This window comes from Lactuca virosa, chromosome 7 (genome assembly GCF_052849685.1).
Source record: "Lactuca virosa cultivar CGN04683 chromosome 7, Lactuca_virosa_CGN04683_v6, whole genome shotgun sequence".
NCBI lineage: Eukaryota > Viridiplantae > Streptophyta > Magnoliopsida > Asterales > Asteraceae > Lactuca > Lactuca virosa.
In genome coordinates this window covers 258838231-258853238 of record NC_136432.1, presented here as the reverse complement: position 1 = coordinate 258853238, position 15008 = coordinate 258838231, and positions in this window count along the sequence as shown.

Genomic DNA, 15008 nt, shown 5'->3' with positions numbered 1-15008 from the left:
TAATCAGTATGGTGATAAATAAAAGTGTTTATTTATATTCATAGGGTTTGATACCATATTTGATTCATTTATTCTTGTGTTTCACTTTGCATGTTTTGACTTCCAGAATAAGTAAGTCGCTCTTCCTGAATGATTAAGTTATTCAAACCATCCACAGTCGGTCATATGTTGGAAGTAGATATGAATCAAGACTGTCATGGGTTGGTTTGTAGAGGTCCAAGTTGGTGGACAAAGTGGTGCTACAACACTCATGAGTGCTCATAAGTTCTGAGTATTGGATTCAACCCGCGCTCATTTGAATCACTTCATGGATTTTATCACGAGTGATCATGAGACGATAATATCTTATATTCTTCAAACCTAGAGATATGAGTTGTTACTATGAGTTGGTTATACATTGATTGCACGAAAACGCATTTGGTAACTCGATGTTATAAAACATGCCTTTGTGTATGATTCAACAAGTAGTAGAACAAGCCATATGAGTCGAAGTTTATCCATTCCTTTTACCTTTGGGATAAAAGCAATATATGTGGGCCCCTCGATGATTTAGCGATGACACATGTGAGTGCTTGGCCAAGCCAGGACTGATTTGATTTGTTTAATCAGTCAGTCATCATCAATCGAAAATCAGGAAACAACAAATGGACAGAGAGAATGATTATAATCAATGTCTCAGTCCATATGATATCTAGAATGGAGGAATATATGATCCCTTATCTAATGGACAAGTCATTGACAAGGTCAGAGTTCGACAGCGGCTTTAAGAGCTACGATTGCCAGTTAGGTTTTGAAGTCATACTCAATAATAGTTTTAGACTTATCCAAGTGGGAGACTGTTGGATTAATGTCTAAGTCCATAACTATATTTGGTATGTACTTGACCCGACCCGGCATGGTCCATTTGGGTTGCACTTCACCGGCACAATTTATATGGATAGTCTTTTGAGAATAGTATATTTATGATTTATATTAATATATTATAAGTTCTAATATATTAATATGGAATCATATTATTTAATTATTATTGATCAAGAATTAATTTAGAATTAATTAAGTGATCAAAAAGAACTAATTAAATATGGACTCTTATATATATGGAATGGGCCAAGTTCATTTAGGTTGGGCTAAGCTTTCATGGATGGTCCATGGAGCTTTTAAGCCATGGATCCTATGTAAATGAAAGGTCATGGGTATTAGGGTTTACATGGATGTAACCCTAATCCTCCATAATATATAAAGGGGTCATTGGCTCACAAAATTGGCACAAGTGTGTGAAAATAAGAGTGGGCCGATTTTAGTGTGCATCCATATTCTCTCAAGTTCTTCCAAGGTGTTTTGGTGATTTGTGATTCCATTTGAGGCTTCCACACTATTGGGGCTAAGCTCTTAAAGCTTGAAGACATCAAGCTACATCAAAAGGTATGTCATCTAACTAGAACTTTGTAGTATAGGTGCTTCATAATATGCTAGTTAGGATGAAACCTTGGAATAGTTAATATTTGCATGTATAATATAGAAAACATAGATCCAAGGTTTATAGGGTTGCATGTACACCATAGGAGTGTTAGAATGCTCAAAATCCAACAGTTATTAGTACCGCTCCCTGTCTGTCCTGCACCATCAGTGCTGATTTGGGCCATAGCAGCTGCCAGCGCAGCCGTGACCGCAGCTTGGAACATAACAGGATCATATTGGGGAGGCGGCGGCAGTGGATTTGTTTTCGTTCCGCTAGTTCGTCTAACAGACCTTCGAGGCGGCATCTTTCTGCTATAAAATTTCAAAGACGAAATGAGTATAAGTCTTTTAGTAATGGTTATTAGTCGGGCGTCGTAAAACTAGGTTATTAGTTTCAAGTATAGTATTTCCCGATTTTTCGAATGTGGAAAACAATTCATAGCAGAGGTTTATATAAATAAACTTATGAATTTAGCAGAAAAGACTCGATTGTAATCTTGTGATTTGTTCCATGCGCGATCCACTCCTAAGATCACCCAATGTATACCAGTTGTGTGTAATTAAGGTCCAATAGGCCGTTGAACTTAATGAGTCTGCCCTAAGTCCATAACCAAACAAGGAACAGGACCTAAGGCGGACTTACCATTTCTAAGCCGATCGTCTCTTAATTACACATAACCTTGAGGTATACATTAAGTAATCTTAGAGTTACCATAAGAAAATCGTTTGTAATACCAGGTTATGAAATATGTGGTAAACTCCCAATGAAATAAAATGCATGCCAATTTTTATTGATATACTCTAGTTATATCCTTACCATTTATATACACACGTATAAATTTCGCACTTTACTGAACTATTCTCGGTGTTTCTGCTAACGTCCCTGAGGTGGAGTTATGGTAGTGGGTAGAAGTAGGTTTTGTATGGGCGTTAAGATTTACCCATCACGTTGCTCGTGCGAGAATAGGGGTAGAAGATATAATTAATAGACGCCTAATCCTATAATTAATTATAGGGGGTGATCCTTATTAGTCACGTCTATAATCACGTAGTGCATACCAGTTATACATAATCTAAGATAGAATAGACCTTCGAATAAATGACTCTACTCTAAGTCCACAACCAAACAAGGAACAGGAAGTAGAGCAATAGTCATAGATTCTGAGTCTATAATATCTTTAATTATGTATAACCTCGGCGTATGCACTCAGTCGTTATAGACCTACTAATAGGGGTCTTTAGTTTTCACATAAGTTGGTTATAGTATCACCAAATAATCCTATAGTATTTTAATGTTTGACTTATGTCTTTCAATGTTTGTTTGTAGATAGAGTTGGTAAGTTTTTAGACTTGTTGCAACAACACAACCATTCCCGGGCATACGCTAATCACTTCTGGGATAGACATAGTTGATCAAGCTATGTCATTCCCAGACCTAACCATACATCCCCAAGCCTACTTGTGCCATTCAACAATCACAACTTTTGTTTTGTTCTAGAACGATGCGGACCTTAGTATGTATGCATGCATGTATACTTTTAACAAGAAACTATTTATTTCTAAAAGTATAGTTATTTGAAAATGTTAAATCAAAGACCTTAGTCCCAATGCATTTATAGTTTGTATATCTTTTGTTGTTTGATATACTTAGTTCACTATAAACAATGCTCTGATACCAATCTGTCACACCCCCAAACCAAGGATGGCGGAAACGTCCGGGGGTGGAGGACTTCATGTAAAGTATCACAACAACGAGTATAATAGTGCTCAAAGTAAATACAACCATCATAAATATAATTGAAAAGGTTACACCATAGTATATGTTTACATGTTTCAAAATCAATTACATTATGATGATAAAATAAACTGTTTGGCGATTTAACGTCCCATCCTCAAAGTGCTGATGTTTTCCTGTTTCACTGATTTCCTGAGAATACAAGTAGTTTTGAAAAGTGTCAACAATTAAGTTGGTGAGTTCATAAGAGTTTTGTTTGAGGAAGAAACCGTTTTCCTTGTAAAAGCGATAGAGTATGATTTCCAGAAAATCCAATATTTTCTTAGTTAAGTGTAAAATAAATGCTCCTATGTTATGCGATAATGTACCCTAGAAGGACCCATAGATTCCTTCTATAATCCCCCAGCGTATATAAGTTATATAAAATTTAAGTTAAATAAACCGTTGAATATAATGGGCCTGCCCTAGGTCCATAACCAAACAAGGAACAGGAGATAAGGCAGGCCCACCAATTCTAAATCGATTGTGACTAGATTTTTATATAACTCTAGCATATATACTTAGCAATTATAGCTGAAGTCTAACAATTCTAGATGAAATGTAGTTTTAATATCACAAAAACCATTTTGTGTGAACCTGGTACTTTGTATTTGTACCCCTTTTTGTATAAACCCGGTACTTTGTAGTTGTACCCCTTTTTGTATGAACCCGGTACTTTGTATTTGTACCCTTTTCGTATGAAACCGGTACTTTGTATTTGTACAGCTTTTTGTATGAAAACTTGGTACTTTGTATTTGTAACCGTTTTTGTATAAACCCGGTACTTTGTATTTGTACCCCTTTTTGTATGAATCCGGTACTTTGTATTTGTACCCCTTTTTGTAAGAAAACCCGGTACTTTGTATTTGTACCCCTTTTTGTATAAAAACCTTTTGTAATGAGTTCGTAATGTAAATGAACATAAACTATACCTATTATAGTTTATCAAAATGTTTGTAATGTATATGCAACCTAACTATACCTATTATAGTTTAGTATGTTTGTTTGTGGTGTATAAGAACCCTTTTCTATGTAAGTCGAATGTATAGCAAAATATAACTATGTTTATCATGCCTTGTTTTGTACTATTGGTAATGATGGAGGATTCTTACAATTCCGTGAGTATTTTCTGTTATATAATTACACCACAATAAGAAACACATGTAAAATATGAAATCCTCAAAGATTAACACTTTGCTCAACAAGTTACAAAGTGTGTTGAAAGTTATAAGCTGTTATCTAGATTTTGACCTTTCTACACTGTTTTAGAGAAATCATAGAAAAATCATACGAAGTCAAAAACTGAATCCGTAAATTCTGAGAGTTCACAAAATGTGTCTAGTTTATTCGTAATTTTTATTATGATTTTTAGAAGTCCTTAACTTGTGTTAAAATGTCCATATTTACAGACTGGTCCGAACTCGTTTCTTAAATGATAGGCAGTTTTGTAAAAATCACCATCAATCGTAGACAAATCGTATGGAGATGTGCAAGTAGTCATTTTAAAGGTATGAACCTGAACTAATTGCATATTAAACAGTTTTGATTGATTTTAAGTTTAAGATAGTCAAAACAGTCCGTGAATAAGACTCAACTTTTCTGATGAAAGCTGTTGTTTAAGTTTAGTTAAGTTTTTGGTGTTTTAACTTGTATTTCCCCCCTAAAACTTGAAGAAAACATGAAAATGTAGGGGTATGAACTCACCTTGAGTGATTTCAGTAGATGGATGATGAAGAAAAGAAGTGTTCAACTCAGGAACACTTAGATGATGCTTGAAGATTCGAAGTTGTAACACAATTATGATGAAGTTTGTGTAAGAGACCTATGATTTGAGTAGAAAGGAGTGAAATAATCATATGGAGGACGATAATACTTACCAAAAGTAGAAGAAAAACTTGGAGAATAACCTTGAATCTCGAAATTTAGAGAGAGAAAGTGAGAGAGAATGAAGTTTGTTCTTTGGTGGAAAATGAGAGAAATGTGAGGAGAGAGGGGAGTTTTCCAGCCTTTGATCAAGGAGGTGGCTGGAAAAATGATGGAAAGAGTACACTGAAAGGACTAGGTATGGTGGAAGGACAAGGGCTGGTCATGGAGTGGGCATGGGTGGTTGCTTGTGTCATACACTAAAGCAAGGTCAACACTCCACCCATAAATCTTACCTACTAGATTTTATTCTTAGGCAACGATTTCCCCCAAAATATAATTAAAATATGAATATTTAGGGTTCATTATGTTAAAATACGAGTTTGGGTGAAAATCTCGCGTTAAAATCACGAAAAACGGGCTCAAAACGCTAAAAATATTGAAAACCGGGAAAGGAAAGCGAAATTCTGAAGTTCAGGGCCGAAGGTGCGAAGGTTCGGCTCCTTAGAAGCATAGAACCGAAGGTAAGGTTCGGTTGTGCATGGGAACCGAGAGGTCTCGCAGGCGGCTCATCAGAAGGGACCGAAGGTCAAGACCTCAGACCGAAGGTAGTCCTCTCGGACCGAAGGTTACTTTTGGTTCCTTATTAGTTTCGGTTCAGGAGGTGGTTTCGGTTCTCAGGAGGTTTCGGTTCCATAAGGGATGTTCGGGTCCTTAAGAGGGTTCGGCTCCTTAAGAGGTTTCGGCTCCTTAAGGCTGTTTTTCGCGTAGACTTCCGTTTTCGAGCGGTTTTCGACTAAATTAAGGGTCGGGATGCCCCGGGTGATTATAAAAAGTTGAGAGAGATTTTGAGAGAGATTTGGGAGAGATTTGACATACTTGGAGAGATTTGACATACAGAGAGAGATTTGGGAGAGATTTCACATACTTCGAGAGATTTCTCATATAGAGAGAGATTTGGGAGAGATTTCACATACTTGGAGAGATTTCTCATTTAGAGAGAGATTTGGGAGAGATTTCACACACTTGGAGATATTTCTCATACAGAGAGAGATTTGGGAGAGATATCACACACTTGGAGAGATTTCTGATTCAGAGAGAGATTTGGGAGAGATGTCACATACTTGGAGAGATTTGGGAGAGATTTCACATATTTAGAGAGATTTGGGAGATATTTCACATACTTAGAGAGATTTGGGAGAGATTTGAGGTAGAGAGAGATAGAGTGAAAGAGATTGGGAGAGACTTCTTTTGTGACCTTTTTGAGTGTTTGGCTTTGTAACGCAAGGTTTGTAAACCTCGTTAAGTCTCGTTATGATTGTTATATGCTCCCGAGGGTTAAGGAATAATGTTTTATCGAATAGTTTCATCACTTTCCCTAATTAGGGTTTAGAATTTCCGAACACGTGAAAACTCCAAGTGAAATTTGTATTAGGATTGCGAGTTGTACAATAAGAAACGTAATGGAAACCCTAATATACAAGGGTTAGATGAGTTGACCGGTTTGACTTGTTGACTTTAGTTGACTTTGACTTGGCCAAAAAAATTGACGGTTGTCACACCCGCACTCGGACTGCTAGCTACAGTCAGGCATACACGCCTGTGAGTGACCATTGTTATCATCAACTTTCAGCGCATACATAGCGTTGGGTCAGGCCATCTAGTCAGTATGGTTATAATAACTCATTAAAAGATATTAACAATGCGTTAATGTATAATTAACTAAACTTAAGTACATTTTCAAAGTACTAGTTTACAAGATACAGTTTACAAAATACAGTTTACTAGATACAGTTTACAAGATACAGTTTACAATATACAGTTTACAAGATACAGTTTACTAGATACAGTTTACAAGATACAATTTACAATATTCAGTTTACAAGATACAGTTTACGAGATACAGTTAATAAGATACAAGTTTACATAAAGATTACAAACACAGAACATTGGTTTACAAATAGAACAGTTTTATACATATACAACTACTTTTCATATACAACAGAAAATATAGGATTTTTTAGAAACAGTTTACATATTCAAGAAACAGAAAGCATTTTACAAAACATAAATACTTATGCACTCACTCAACTTTATGTTGATACTCTCTTTTCAAATTAATTTTATTCTCAGGGAACCAGTAGACAGGTACACCCCGAGCTTTTGAGAAGATGGAGCTGTTTATGTTTTGTCTTTGTCTTTTGTACAACTTTATAGTTTCAGTATACAATGTGAAACACCGGTAAATATTTATACTTTTTAATTCAGTGGTTGTTTGTACTTTGATTACTATTATACATGTGTTGTAATACTACAAATGAAGTCCTCCACCCCCGGACGTTTACGCCGTCTGGTTTGGGGGTGTGACAATGTGTGGTTAATCGACACATTGATTAGGTGATAAATGACATTGAGAGTACCAAGAACTTTTGCATGGTTATTCACACCTTATTTGTGATCCTCGGTATCCCATTCACAAACCTGAAGGGCATAATCGAGATTAAACATGCCATTGAAAAGTTCAATAAATCTCAAAGAACCAGGAATTTCATAAAACTTATTTCTTTTAAACTTTGGTTTTGGGGGGTGAAATTGGTAAATTGTCGTTTACCTACCTTCAAATATTTTGTAATTGGATTACAACATCCCTCTTCCGAATTGTGAAATACTGTGTTGGGTCCTAGCCATAATATATCATTTGGGTGTTATGATAAGGAATTTCTATCTAATAAAACTTATTCTTCTTTTTCAGATGTCTACTTCAAACAACGCTTCTGGCTCCAACTCTTTTGGCTCTTTTCCCCCCATGAACTTATGTGGGAGGGTAATCTTTGATGGCTTAAAATTTAACGATTGGATTCATAACATTCGCATGGCTATTCGATACGATGAAAAGGAATATGTCCTCGATAAAGAGCTAAAGGAGATTGATGAAGAAACTGCTACTCCTGAGCAACTGGATGAGTATAGGGCTCATGAGAAGGACACGACAAAGGTGTCATGCATCATGCTAGCCACTATGACTTCTGAGCTTCAAAAATACTACGAGGACTTCTGGCCTTTCGAGATGCACCAAGATTTGATGGAAAGGTACCATCAGAGTGCTCGTCAAGAAAGGTATGAAATCATTGCCTCCATGATAACAACAAAAATGAAGGATGGAGAGTCCATCACGGCCCAGTTGCAAAAGATGCAGAGATATGTGGACTGCTTGCTGAAGTTGAATGTTAATTTTGATGAAGAATTGGCTATCGACATTATCCTACACTCTTTACCTTCTTGTTATGATCAGTTCCAAATGACTTATCATATGAACAATGAGGAACTCACTCTAAGCAAGCTTCAAGGCCTTCTGAGAACTGTTGAAAGTAATTTAAAAGGCAAGTTTGTTGTACCCACTCCTCCTATTGCTACCCCAGTCCTGGCAATTGGACATGGTAAAGGGAAGAAAAGGAAAGCTCCTTCAAAGAATCACACGGGAAAGTACCGTGATGGATCCTCTTCTAGTGGGTCAAAAGGTGGTTCTGCTACTCCCTCATCCAATCCAAAGGAAACAGAGTGCTTCCATTGTCATGAAAAAGGGCACTAGAAACGAAGCTTCCCCAAATACTTGCAGGACATTAAGGATGGGAAAATAAAGCCCACCTGCGTAGGTATTTACACTATTCAATCAAACAACTCATCACATGCTAGTTCTTGGGTCCGATGTGGTTTTCACATTTGTTCTTATTTGCAGGGTCTAAAAAGAAGTAGGATGTGGAGCACGGGAAGATGAACTTGATCATGGGGAATAGGAAAGTGTCGCTTGTCACCAAGATTGGAGTTTATTCTTTATTGCTTAGTAATGGGTTAGGGCTAGATTTGAATAATTGTTGCTACTCGTCAGATATAGTGAAAAACATTATTTCTTTTCATGGTTTGTATAAACAAGTTTTAGATTTTCATTTAACCATGAGATTGGTTCTATTAATGCCTTTTATAATGATAAATTTTATTTTGAAGCATTGCCTTGTAATGGTATATATGAAACTGTGATGGTTGTAGACAACTTAGGAAATAATGTATTGCATAATGATTCGTCCAATGGTTTGGACAAAGCATGCTTGTGGCATTGTCGTCTTGGACATGTAAACAAGAAGCGCAAAGCACAACTCCAAAAGGATGGTGTATTGGAGTCATTTAACTTAAAGTCAGATGACACGTGCGAATCTTGTTTGCTTAGAAAGATGACCAAGTCACCTTTCACTGGTACTTGTGAAAGAGGTGAGGGTTTGTTGGATCTCATACTCACAGATGTGTGTAGACCCTTCAGATCCGCCACAAGGGATGCTAACCACTTCAATGTAACCTTTACTGACGATTACAACAGATATGGATACATCTACTTAATCAAGCACAAGTCGGAAACCTTTGAAAAGTTCAAAGAGTTTAAGCAAAAAGTGGAGAATTACTTAGGCAGGAAGATAAAGATACTTCGATCCGATCGAGGTGGTGAGTATCCTAGTATTGAGTTCCACGACTATCTTAAGGAATGTGTAATTGTTTCATAATTGACGCCACCTAGGACACCACAGCTTAATGGTGTCGCTGAGAGGCGCAATCGAACCTTGTTGGATATGGTTCGTTCCATGATGAGTCGAGCTTCGTTACCTATCTCATTCTGGAGGTATGTCTTAGAGACTGCCGCCCATATCCTTAATCTAGTCCTAACTAAGAAGGCTGCCAAAACACCTCACGGAATGTGGAAAAGGAAGGTTCCCACGTTAGCACATATCAAGGTTTGGGGTTGCGAGGCTTTCGTAAGACGAGAGACTCACGACAAGCTCAAACCTTGTAGTGAGCGTTGTATTTTCATCGGCTACCCATAAAAATCCTTTGGATATTTGTTCTACAGACCTAGTGAGAACATGGTCTTCGTAGCACGAAGGGGTGTCTTTCGTGAAAGAGAACTCATATGCCAAGAGGATAGTGGGAGGCAAATTAACCTTGAAGAGCTTCAAGAGTTAAACGATGAAGGAACCTCTAACACTAGCACTCAACCTGAGGATGAGACTCCTGTTGACCCAGCTGACCAGTCGTTACCTCTGAGACGTTCCATTAGAGTTAGTGTTCCACCTGTTATATGGTTTTCATATAACAAGTGAAGGTGATACATTTATCAGTGATAGCATACTGGTAAATTTGGATGAACCTAACAGCTACAAGGAAGCCATGGCAGGCCAAGAGTCTGAAAAGTGGAAAGAGGCGATGGACAACGAGATTTAGTCTATGTATGACAATCAAGTTTGGAACTTGGTTGACAATGTACCAGGTTGTAAGACGGTCGGGTGTAAGTGGATCTTCAAGAAGATGACCGACATGGATGGGAAAGTACACACATATAAGGCGCAATTGGTTGCGAAGGGCCTTACTCAAACTCGTGGAGTTGACTATGACAAGACCTTCTCACTGGTAGCGAAGATAAAATCTATAAGGGTTATGCTAGCCATAACTGCATTTAATGATTATGAAATATGGCATATGGATGTCAAAACCGCTTTCCTTAATGGGAAGTTGGCTGAAGATATTTACATGAGTCAGCCAGAGGGTTTTGTAGATGCAAAGTATTTAGTTGGTTTTGGCTAGGCATTTATTTGTATGAGTCTTGTTAGTCTTTGTATAGGTGTTTATAGGGTTTGCGGTTGGGTGAACCGAAAACATGGTGTTTTCGGTTCAACTGGTGTTTGCGGTTATGAGTCTGTTTACGGTCGTGCACTGTTTGTGGTTCATGTTCCCTATATATAGTGTCAGTCTATTCAGAAGTAAGTACAGTTGTATGTGTGTGTCCATTGTACCAGACGTTTGCGGTTCAATAGAAACGTGTGCAATTTGGATCGCTCTTTCTTCTACTGCTTCTTGTTCTCATTGATTATTGCTTGTTCTTGTGTTTGATCACTAGTTGGTTCCATATTTGGGGACTTACAATTGGTATCAGAGCCATACTAGTGTCAAAACTGTTCAAGTTTCCGTCATTGTTCAAGCTTGGTTACTGAGTTCCTGCTGTTGATCGTGATTTCAAGGCCAAAGGGATTAAAGACCTACTCGAAATCAACTATTTTCATCAAATTTTGGGTGTTTTTGGTTGTAAACTTGTTTTCGGCTGTAAACTCGTTGTGTTTACGGCTGTAAACTATTTTCGACTGCAAACGTGCTGTTTTCGACTGTAAACTGCTCTTTGATTGTAAACTGCTTTGACCGTGAACTGTTTTCGGCTGCAAACTTGGGTACGGCCGTAAACCCTTTTTGGCCGTAAACTCTCCTTAGGCTGTAAACCTTGTTCTTGGTTGTAAAACTCTTTTCGGTTGTGCTTTCTTTACAAGTTATGTTTTCAATCAATTAAGAAAATTAAAAAAAATGGAACCACAAAACATGATAGTTCATCAGGAGTTAGATTCAATCATGGGAAATACCACAAGAATCCCGCGTCTTCTGTCAGCTGAAAGATTTCCTGAATGCAAGTACATAATGGAGAAATATATCAAAATGAAGGATTTCAAGATATGGCATAGTATTCTGAAGGGTCTAGTTAGAATCACAACCACTCTTGAAAATGGAACCATTATCGACAAATATTTTGCAAATTACGCATATGATGATTTCGAGAAAATTGAAGAGCAAGAAAAGTCTCTCTCAACACTTGCAATGGCTTTATCTCCGGAAATTGCACAAGGATTCAGGGAGTATGACTCAACCAAAGCTCTGTGGGAAGCATTGATTGAAGTTTATAAAGGAAATGAAGACATGAAGCAAAGCCGACAAGACATGCTTAGACAGAAGTTCAACATGTTTAACCATATTCTTGGAGAATCTCTTGAGGCTCAACTCCAACGATTCATTACTCTCACCACCGAAATGAGCACATCGGGAATTTTTGTGCCACGACCTGAGATTAACAAGAAACTACAGAATTCTCTTCCCAAGTCATGGGACATGAACGTCTCTGTAATCAAGAAAACCAAGGATCTCAACCGACTCAGTCTTGCAGAAACAATGGAATCATTAAAGCCTGTGATCTTGATGAAGGCAAAGGGAAATTAACCATGTGAACTCCTATTCGACTACAAATCTAGGGATTTCTTCATACAGTGCCTTTTCATCCTTTACTGCTCCACAAAATCAAGCTTTTGCTGTTCCACAACCATCATCCCATGTTGTTCCACCATCCATGCCTTATCCAAATGCAGCCTCCTCCTCAAAAGCTTCTTTTACCAACTCTGCTCCCAAAGAAACCGAAGAGAACATGGCCCTAGCCTCTGGCCTGGTGAATTGCTACAATGCCTTTGTGGGTGGAGAATTGCCTCCTTAGATTTCTTTTGCTGATCTTGATTAGATTCACCCTGAGGATGTGGAGGAACTGGACATTACCTGGCAGAATGCAATGGCTGTTTTCAGAGCTAAATAATTTTCCAAGAGAACAGGGAAAAACAATTGGGGCATGAATGCATAGAAGAAGGTTGGATTCAACAAAGGAAAGTTGAGGTGCTTCAACAGTGACGAGCCTGGTCACTTTGCTCGTGATTGTCTAAAGACTGATAGAAGAGTAAATCATGAAAGGACAATGGTGCCAGTTGGAAATAACAAGGGAGCTGCTGCTAACAACGAGACTGCAAATCTGGCGGTGGTAGCTCAGTCATTTGATTGGGAAGACCAAATTCTGGCCTTGAACATTTCAGGACCTAAAAATGCACATTTGGCCCAGATTAGTGAAGTCACCGAGAAGAATGTTGGAGAGAATCCTGAAGAAGAGATGATGGAGTTGCAGTTTGCCTTCATGGTTTTCACTACCCCTGAGCCTGAGAAAAAGGAGGTCAGTAAAATTTATTGTTCTCAAACATGCACTGATACTGTTAAGCTTTTACATGAACAAATCGAATTATTACGTAGAGAGAACGAGGACCGTAAGTACGAAGGTTATAACCGTAGGAAGGGCCAAAGACCACTAAAAGAACAATTAGAGGCCAAAACTAAGGATTTTAGGAAACCATAGGAAGAGTATAGCAACAAGTGTGAGAACTACAATTTTATCAAGAAACAACTTGCCACTGTGACTAACAAGCTTGACACATTAAAAATTCGATTTGAAAATGCTGATTTTAATTTCAAAAAGTTTGATGTGTCAAGTGAGAGAATTGCAACCATAATAGAGAAACAAATTAGATGGAAAGACAAGAAGCTGGTAGGTCTAGGGTATGAGAGTGTCCCTCCTCCATTTAATCACAATTATACTACTATCCCTATGACCCAGGAAGAAATAGATAGAGAGCAATATATTGTGTATGGAAAACCTGATGTACCTGTGCCGGAGAGTAGCGCTAGGGAAAAGGATACTAACATTTCTACTTCCTATGCAGATTCACCATTAAGTCATGGCAAGCAAGCAGCTGGAGAGAGTGTTTCTAATAATAATATTGTTTCAAAATATGATGTTTCTGTTTCAAACAATGATGCTTTTGTTTCTAAATCTAAAACTGATGTTTTGATTTTTGATGATTCTGTGTCAAAGTCTGATGATTCAGATGTTATTGATAAGTGTGGTGATGTGTTTGATAAATCCAATGTTCCGGTTACTAGCACATACACTCCACAGACACCTGTCACACAATCTGAATCTTGCACATGCACTTGTGGGAAGAGTAAGGGAGTCAATAAGAACAATAGACCAGAAAAGAGCGGTACCAGTTTTTATGCTAAGAAACAGACATGCTTTAACTATGGAACTGCTGGTCATATTGCATGCAATTGTCCAAATCGGGCATTTGTTCCTTTTTATGCACAAAGAAGAGAGAACAAGTCACGAGGAAGATCTCTCATTAGAAAATTCTCGAGATCTCGTTCTCGTGATGATGATTGGCATGTTAATAAAGACAGAAAACGGGCTGAGTTTGAAAAGAATAAACAGGTTTTACATGAAAATACAACAGGTACTTTAACGAAACCGAACGTGGCTAAGCCAAGATCGGGTTCGTCAAAGTTTTCATATGGGTCTTCAGCTAATCTTAGAAGGAAACCCAAATGATCAAAACCGAAGAAAAATGTTTCAAAATCACCAGTAAATGTTTCTAAACCTAACTATAAATGGGTGCCCAAACATTTAAATGTCCAATCACCTCAGTCTTTTGTATGTACGTTTGGTAATCAATCAAATTCAAAAAGTGAAAAAGAAATTTTTGTTACTAACAAGGGAAAACCCAGTGTTTCAATGACCTGGGTTCCAAAATCTAATTAATCCCACTCATCGTGCAGGAACAACAACGGAGGAATGTTGTCAGACCCTGGTATGTCGACAGTGGTTGTTCCAGGCACATGAAAGGAGACATCTCCCAACTGCATGGCATTCAGAATTTTAATGGGGGTTATGTTTCCTTCGCGGGAGGAGAAGGTGGGAAGATCATCTAGAAAGGAACTGTCTGTCACACCCCCAAACCAGACGGCGGAAACGTCCAGGGGTCGATGACCTCATTTTTAGTATCACAACACTTGCATTGTTGTAATCAAAGTACAAACAACCATTGCATTAATATGTACAAGTTTTTACATGTGTTCAATCAATGTATATCGACACCAAAATAGTGATAGAAAAGAAGAAGACATGACTCAAAATAGCGCCATCTTCTCAAAAGCTCGGGGAGTACCTTTCTACTGATTCTCTGAGAATACAAGTAATTTGAAAAGATAGTATCAACATAAAGTTGAGTGAGTGCATAATTATTTATGTTTAAAAGTATGTTCTCTATTTCATGAATATGTAAACTGTTCCAAAAAATCCTATATTTTCTGTTGTATATGAAAAGTAGTTTTAATCACATAAAACCATTCTATTTGTAAACCAATGTTTTGTATTTCTATTACTTTTGTAAAACCTGTAACTGTGAGT